We start from the raw sequence: 9,016 nt of genomic DNA on the forward strand, positions 1-9,016 counted from the left end.
ACCCAAAGTGCTCATCTTAGATGTGATTCCAAACTCTTAGCCCCTTCAATTCCTTGACTATTCCTTGCAATATAATTTTAATGGTCCTTGGATAGTTTTTTAGTTGTCTATGTAGCTTCTTATCTTCTTTTATTGTTCTTTGAATTCCTCTCTACTAAGACCCCTTTTCTCTTCTCTTATTCTCACTTCCTTTCCTTTCCATTACCTTCCTTTATCTTTTTGTCTTTAATCCTTCCACTCTATTCCTCAGTGACTCAATATCTTTCTCCATCAATCTCCACCTCTCTCTTTCTCCTCTATCTCTATCTTTGTTTCTCCCTCTACTCCTACCTCTCTCTCGCTCTCCTCTATCTCTATCTCCCCCTCTTCTTCTCCCCTCTGGCTCTTTCTCTTCCCCTCTTATCTTTCTGTACTTCTCTCCTCCTTTATTTTCCCTTCTCTTTTGCCTTATTCTCCTATCATCTTCCCTTCTTTCTCTTTCTCCCTCCACAATATTCTCTTCTTCTATCCACTACTCTCTTTTTCTCTCTACACTATCTCTATCTCTCTCTCTTTTTTATCTCTACCTTTCTCTCTCATTCTCTCTCTATACATATACATATATATCCTCACACTCCCCCTCAAGCTCACTATATCTCTGCAACTCCAAGTAAGCTTCAAAATATTCAAAGATACTTTGCATCCAATACCTTTGTAAAAGTGTTAGCTATCTGATCTTATGTGCTCACATATACCAAGTCAATCTCTCTTGCAAGTATCTTCTCTCTCATGAAGTAGTAATGCATCTCAATGTGTTTGGTCCTAGCATGGAACATTGGGTTCCTAGCTAACTCTATGTTGCTCATGTTGTCACGGTGAATGACAACTGGACCATCTCCTTACATATCCAAATCACCTAATAGCTTTTACATCCATATCACTTCACATGCTACCATAGCAATATCTCTATACACTCAGCCTCTTACTCGATAAAGCAACTGCAATTTTCTTTTTGTTGCTCCATGTAATTGGTGCACTATCAAGGGAAAACATCAATCCATCACTGGTAGAACTTCTCTCAAACATGCTACTAGCCCAATCTGTATTTGTGCATCCAAACACATGTATATCCTTACCTACCTCATAAAAAAGTTCATAATGAAAGATGGACTTCATATACCCCAATATGTGTTTAATTGCATCCAAGTGAGTCTTTTTAGGTATTTGCATAAACTGACTGATAAGCCCAATAGAATAGCTCAAGTTTGGCCTTGTGATAGTTATGTAAATGAAACTTCCTACTATCCTTTTGAACATAGTAGGGTCATCTATCTTACCCCAACATCAACACACTCAACTTCACATTTTGCTCCAATGGCACTAAAAGAACCTTACATGCTGTCATGCCATACTTGGATAACATATCCAAGCCATATTGCCATTGTGATAGCCATATAATATCCTCACATCTGATCACCTCAATACTAAGAAATTTTATCAATTCATCCAAATCCTTTATCTCAAACTTCTTCTTAAAAAAGTCCTTAACTTCAAATCCCATTGTCACATGTCACTTGTAATAATCAAGTCATTCATATAGATGACTATGATAACCAAGTGTGCATCTCCCTTTCTTACATAAAGTGAGTAACCAACATGAGAAATATAAAAGCCAATCTTGACAAGATACACTCCAATCTTATCATACCATGCTCTAGATTCTTGCTTCAGTCCATAGAGAACCTTCTTTAATCTGCACATATATGTGGGACACTCTAAACCGTCATAACCTACCGGTTGCTGCCTAAATATCTCTTCTTAAAATTCACTATGCAAGAAGGCATTCTTGACATCCATTTTCTGCAAACTCGAATCTTTGGCTACTCCCAAAGCAATCATGCATCTAACAGTTGCCATTCTAGTAGCTGGACTAAATGTCTCTTCATAATCTATGCCATATATTTGAGCATAGTCTTTTGCAACCAGGTAAGACTTATACCTACTAATAGAACCATTTGCATTATGCTTGATTTTGTAAACCCACTTACACTCAATAGCTTTCTTACCATCAGGCAATGGTACCAAATCCCAAGTCTTATTGGCTTCTAATTTAGCCATCTCCTCATCCATTTCTACATCCCAATGAGCCTAACCAATAGCATCCTCAAAACAAGTAGTCTCAACATTTTCAACCACCTTTACAATATAGGCATAATGGTGAACTTTGTAACCTTAAAAACCAAATTTTTTAATAGGGTATTTGGCCATGCTAGACCTACCTACCACTATATCACCGAGTGGAGCCTTTACATCACTATGTGCTCTCTATACACCTGGTGTCCTGAATGAAAAAATACCAAGCTCATCATCCAAGCTCTTTCAACCATTGGAATCTCCATCAAATCCTAGTCAGTAACCAACTGCTACAACATAGCCAAGCTAAAAAGAACTATCAAAGAGGTCATCCTAAGTGGTGGTCTGAACTACCTACCTAACTAAGGACAACTCAACTAAGAGCTCCTACTAGGTAAGAACTCCTATAGCCTGATCAAAAAATAGTTTCTTTTAGCACATTGGGACTTTTAGCCTCTTATTTTCCATACCCAGACATGTAAAAAAGAGGGAGCTGAGCATAGTGGCCCAAGGAGAATAGGGCATCGGCCTCAGGTCCTATCTCGGTACCCAAGAACCTACCAAGCCCTTGCAAGGCGACGCTGAATCCTTTTCTAATGCTCACTTTTATTTTTGCTCCAACCTTCTTGTATTCTTTGTTTTTCAGCTAGATGCCACCCCTCGAAAGACAAGGCATCAGTCCCGGGTCTTGTCTCGTCCCTAGAAACCTACTAGGCCTTCTCAAGGCGATAAACAATAGCTCAAGGATTTTTCTTTCTTTCATTTTCTATATTTTATAGGGGTTAGAACCCCTTTTTACACACCTCCATATATTCATATATTGTCTTTTAGATATTTAGGGTTTTGTCTCTCTTCATCATTATTTTAGTAGGCTTCTCTAACTACCTCACAACTAACAGGAACTCCTAGAACAACCGCCTAGCAAGTCAGCAAAAAAGGGTCACTAGAATTGCCTTCTAAAATAGGTCTTTCAATGCCTGGCAATGCCTTTGCAAGAGGTAATGACTACTTAGACCTCCCCCAGACATAGAGAGCCTAAACTAGGGAATTCATGCCTCGAGTGCCGATCCCCAACAAACAAAAGAAAGTAACCCTTACACGCACATATATCATTAATTGCTTAAGGGAAAAGACTCGAAAAAGCACATATATCATTAAGAGGGCCCTATTAATTTCTCCCTCCAACGACTTCATCAACCTGTATGATGCAATCACTACAACAAAAAACCATTAACTGTACCTGCACCAAACAGACATAGGACCCTCTTGGCCTAAAGAAATAGCACATTTCACTGCAAACTAGCTAGCCCTCTTGGCCTAAAGGGAAAAAAAAATCAGCTCATATGGATCCCTCCTTGGAAGAAGGTGGATATACGAAAATACGCTCCATTCCAAGGGGAAAAATAGGACTCTTAGTCCTAAACTAAATGCATCAAGTTGTGACCCATATCTCCTGCATATATAGCAAGAGGCGTACGCATAACATGTCGTCCGATCAACCTAAGGGTCCAAGATAATAGTGGTAGATGGGTCTCGGCCACTCTTCACATTACCCATATCAACCATCGCCTACCATATAATGTGTGGTTCTGATAACATTCCCCATAAGCGACCAGGTCCTGTCTTGTTATCAAGAGCGTCATCCGGACTAGGACCACACTTGAAGAAGAGGTCCTCTTCCTAAGAAAAATTAGCTAAGAAATCCACAAACTGATTCTAACAATGTGGAATGAGCTGAAGAGATACGCTGTCAAATTCATCAAGTAGGGTTATAGCAGTGCGATGCTACATACGAAGGATGGGATTCCGGACTGTGTATTTCCCATTAAGTTGATTTAAGAATAGCTAGGAATCCCCCTTTACCAACAACCCCTGAATACCACCTGTAGTCCCATAATCAAGGCTTTATACTCAGCCATGTTGTTAGTGAATCCTACCCCGAGATAAATAGCTAATTTCATTGCAACCCTACGTCGAAGATCTCGGCGGATAACTACTCCAACACTCCCTTTTTTATTAGGCCCCCGAGATGCTTCATCAAAGTATAGCGTATACATCCATAATGGGTTTATACAGCCATTCATCAAGGACACCCCTATTTATAATTATGATAGTCAAAATTCAACATATTGAAAGGATGAACCGACAGCTCCATCCCACCTTCTTCATTAAACTCAACAGGGATGCTTATCAAAATCTGCAAACAGTGATGGCAGAAAACTTTGATCTTCCACACAAAGGTATCGTCTTCTTGCTCAATCACGTTGTATCCTTTGCTCCACCAGATAAGCTTCCCCTGATGATATCTTTGCTCGAGATATGGGTGCTCCAAATAAGGGATTAACCGCCCCATCAACTAGTTTAAGCTCTCTTGCAGGTCTCAAATCAACCCCAGCATAGACCTGCAATGCATTTAGCGCGTTAGCATATTCAAAAATAATAAGGTTTAATCTTATTAAGATTAACCTTATTCTTAAATTCCACTCCTTGTAGATCAGCTAATAAAGCCATTGACTTATTTTTACCTAACTGAACTATCTTGTAAGGGCCATCCCATCTAGGTTCCAACTTTCCTGGAAATAGCTCCCTATTATGCGCATCATAGTATAGAACTAACTGCCGTTTCTTAAAGGTATGTTTCTTCTCTTTTAGATCATGCAACCACTTCATCCGACGTTTAGCCACCTCCTGGTGCACTAAACTCTGCAATTTAAGTTCATTCAAGTGGGCTATAGTCGTAAGCTGCTCAAATAGGGCATCTTCATCACCCAAAGAATGATTGATTGTGAATCTTATGATTGGCAACTCAATTTCTAAGGGTAAGACGCACTCTTCCCCATAAACTAATTTAAATGGGGTGTGGCCAGTGGCTCACTTAAACGTCATGTTATACGCCCAAACCGCTACATATAATTTTGTATCCCAGTCCCGCTTCTTTTCGGAGACTATCTTGGATAGGATATCCACCAGCTACTTATTGGTACTTTCAACTTGTCCATTTTCTTGTGGATTATAGGGGGCCTTATTATGCTTAATTTTCCATGCTTCAGTCAGGATTTTAATCACCTTGTTCAAAAAATGGGTTCCATGGTCTGATACTATTTCCTTTGGTGGACCAAAACGGCAGATGATCTGCTCAAGTAGGAAACTGGCAGTCTCTTTTGCATTGTCCTACCTCGTTGTCGATGCTTCTGACCACTTTGTAAAGTAATCACTTGCTACTATAATGTATCTTTTTGGAGTAGTAGATGACGGAGTAATAGGTCCCACAAAATCGATGCCCCACTTCTCAAATGGAAGAGTAGCCATAATCGACGTAAGTGGACGCTTCCTATTCTCTCTACTGTCATGTCTTTGACATGTATCACATCTCTTGATATAGTCAAATGAATCCTGGAAGATGCATAGCCACCAATACCCAGTTCTTAAAGCCTTATGTGCCATTAACCACCCAGCAAATTTCCCTCCACAAGCGGAGTCATCGCACTCTTCCAACATAAATGGAACCTCGTCAGGCATCACAGATCGGTGATAGATATTATCAACACCCTGACAATATAGTATTGCTACAATCAAGGAAAATTTCAATGCTTGCTGTTTAATTTTTCCCTTCTCCAATTTTGATAAAGTAGCTCCATTCTCTCCCGTAGGAAGATAGTGTGTTATAGTAGCATACCAGAAGGGAATAGATGTCGTATCAATCTTGAACAAAGTTTCCATATCACTTCCTTCAGTCGAGACCTCTTTTGGCTCTCTGAAATCCACAAGACACTCTACAATGCCCTGAAGCTTCGGCGGCTTGCTCTTAATCTCATAATCAAATTCTTGCAAAGTGATTAACCACTTTGCTAAACGATCAGGCGGCTATAACTTATTCAACAACAATCGAAGCCCTTTTGCCTTCGTATAAAAAACCACCTTCTCATAAAGAATGTAGTTCTTGAACTTTTTGGTTGCAAATACCATCGCAAGGCACAACTTCTCCATATAGGTGTAGTTAATCTCCGATATACCCAACTTTCGACTAGCAAAAGCTATCGGATGGTACCATTTCTCCTCTCAAATTTGGGATAAGCAGTAGCTAATACTATACATGGTTGCTGCTGAAAATATATAGAACATTTTGCCCTTTTTAGGTGCTTTTAAAACAGGTGCTTTGGCAAGCTCCTGCTTGACATCATCAAAAGATACTTTGCAAGCCATGCAAACTGATAGTTAAAGGACAATAGGTTCATCAGTGACAATGTTCTTTTTGCCAAGGCATTGATAAACCTTCGATAATACCGTATTGATGACAGAAAGCTATGCACTCCCTTTGGAGTATGTGGTGGACTCATGGTGACTATGACCTTGATCTTTTCAGGGTCAGTCGCAATCCCCACGGAACTGACCACATGGCATAACAATAGCCCATAAGGCACTCCAAAGACACACTTCCACGGGTTGAGAGCTATGCAAAATTGTCTGTAATGCTCGAAACACTTTTGCAAAATAATCAACTGCCTTTCTCTTACGGTGGCTGCCCCTAGGTCATCAATGAATACTTTCAACTCCTTTGGGAAGATGTCGCCAAAGGTCTTGTTGGTTGTTCTTTGCCATGAACCAGGTGCATTACATAACCCAAATGCCATCAAATGGTATGCAAAGGTACCGAAGATAGTGATAAATGTCATTTTAAGCTTGTCTTGCTCAACAATCACCATTTGGTTATACCTTGCAAAGCAATCCATGAATGAATATATTTCCCTATCAGCCAATTGATCCAAAATTTGGTCAATAAATGGCAATCGGTAGTAATTTTTAACAGTTTGTTTATTTAGCTCTCTAAATTCTACGCAAAGACAGATTTGATTATTCTTATTCTTTCTAATCACAACTAGCAAACACCATTCATTAAGCTGAACTGGGAAGATCAAACTTGCCTTCCGCAACTTCTAAAGCTCTTCAAATAGCCTGTCCCTTAGTTCAAAAGGCATACACCTTACTTTCATACGTACAGGGCGGGTACCTTCTTTTCCAGGAATGGTATGCACAGCCAGACTAGGAGGAATACCCCTAAGTTTGTCATAGCTCCAAGAAAAGATGTCGTGGAACTCTTGAATCAAGGACACATAGTCCTCTCTCTCTTTCGAACTGAGCATGGAACCTAATTTGATTGGCCACGAATCATTAGGCATGCCAAGGTCCAACTTAATAATGTCTGCATCTCTTATTCCATCTTGAGGCTCTATCAGCTCATTCAAGGTTATCTAATAAATATCTTCTGTAGTAGTGGATCCTTCTTTAGATCCATCGCTCGATGACATCTCACTACCAGATGGATCATCTATTGTTTCTAGTTCAGTGGAGGATAATGGAACTTTCTCACTCTGAGGAGACTCAAGGTAAGCATCCACTATTACACAATGGGCACCTCAACCTAGAATCACTCAACCAATGGGTATATTGACTTGAGAGTTTGTCCGTAGAATCCATGGCTTGCCTAGCAAAACTTGATAGCTAGAACGTCCTGCAAACCTTATCACCCTAAAGTCTAGATAGCATTTCACGCTCGCAACTATAACGTGGACTTTAGTGATGCAACCTTTCGATTGTCTTAGACTATCATTAGCCATCCTAAGAAGTGTGGATTCATCTTTTTAGATCTCTAGACCTAACCTCTCCATCAAATCTGAACTCCTGATATTGACGGAGGATGTAGTGTCCATGATATTGTGCTCCACTAATATTCCATCCACACACACTGGAACCCTAGGGCAATGCTTTTCAGCATGATCGAACCAATCTTCTCCCACTCTAGCTATGCCCAAAGGTTCTAAAATATACCCTATACACAGGATTTTCTTGAATTCCTTACGTACTCTTGGAGAAAGTTTAATCAATTGTAGGAGATTTACGTCTAGTTTAACTTCACAAAGAGAGCTTGCTAGGTCAAAATCATGGTAGTTAGCCAAAGTTATCTTCTCGCACCAAACCATTCTCTCCTTTGGTCTTTCAAACGGCTTTGGTGCCTCTTTTTTAGACTTTACCTTCTTTCTTGGCAATTCTTTATCCTTCTCAAAATCAACTTTACTACCAACAGGTCTTAAAGGTGTCCACCTTCCATATCAAGATTCAGGACTTGCTTTTCCCTAGCATCTTGCTTAGGGCTTCCCTCGACAGGTTTTACAATTTCTTTGTCACTCTCCTTGATCTTTTGATTTGTTGTTACGGCTCGTAGATTAGAAGTTTCAGCATCATTGACACATACAGTCTTAATAAGGATGACTCCACTGCCATGAGGCAACTCCTCTACAACAGCCTTTCCTCGTTGCAATATTTGTGTTGGTCCCTCATCTTGCTAGAGATTATTCCCTTGTGTGCGATGGTTAACTAGACATGGTTGTTTACTCCCTTGTTGGAGAGAACTAATCTTACTCCAATAGGTAGCAGCTAAGTGGCCAGACTTTCCGCAAATATTGCATTTGACATTCGGACAATTCCTAGGGAAATGTTGGCCACCACACCACTTACACTTGAATCTTGAGGGGGCACCCTCCTCAGAGCATCAAATCCCTATCAAATTCTGCTGCTTCTTCAGAAAATTGATGTCCACAGTTATTTGTTTGTATTGTTCAGAAATCATATTGGTATAGTGCTTCATCATGTCCTTAACTTCACCAAGGACATTAGAGGCACTCGACTCATAGCTGCGATCATCTATCTGTCGTCCCATCGGCCTAACTACTTGATTAGGAATTGACCGTTGACCTACTAGGATAACGTTAGGATTCATTGTTTGGCTTCCACCACTATTTAATGAGGTCGGCGCGCCTGACTAGCCATGGGCATAGTTATACTAGGAGGGGTTGGGAACATAGGCAAATTTGGCATGATACTCCCTCTCCCATTCACGTTTGACATG

This window comes from Lygodium microphyllum, chromosome 3 (assembly GCF_053477565.2).
Source record: "Lygodium microphyllum isolate KBCC chromosome 3, Lygodium_microphyllum_v1.1.10, whole genome shotgun sequence".
NCBI lineage: Eukaryota > Viridiplantae > Streptophyta > Polypodiopsida > Schizaeales > Lygodiaceae > Lygodium > Lygodium microphyllum.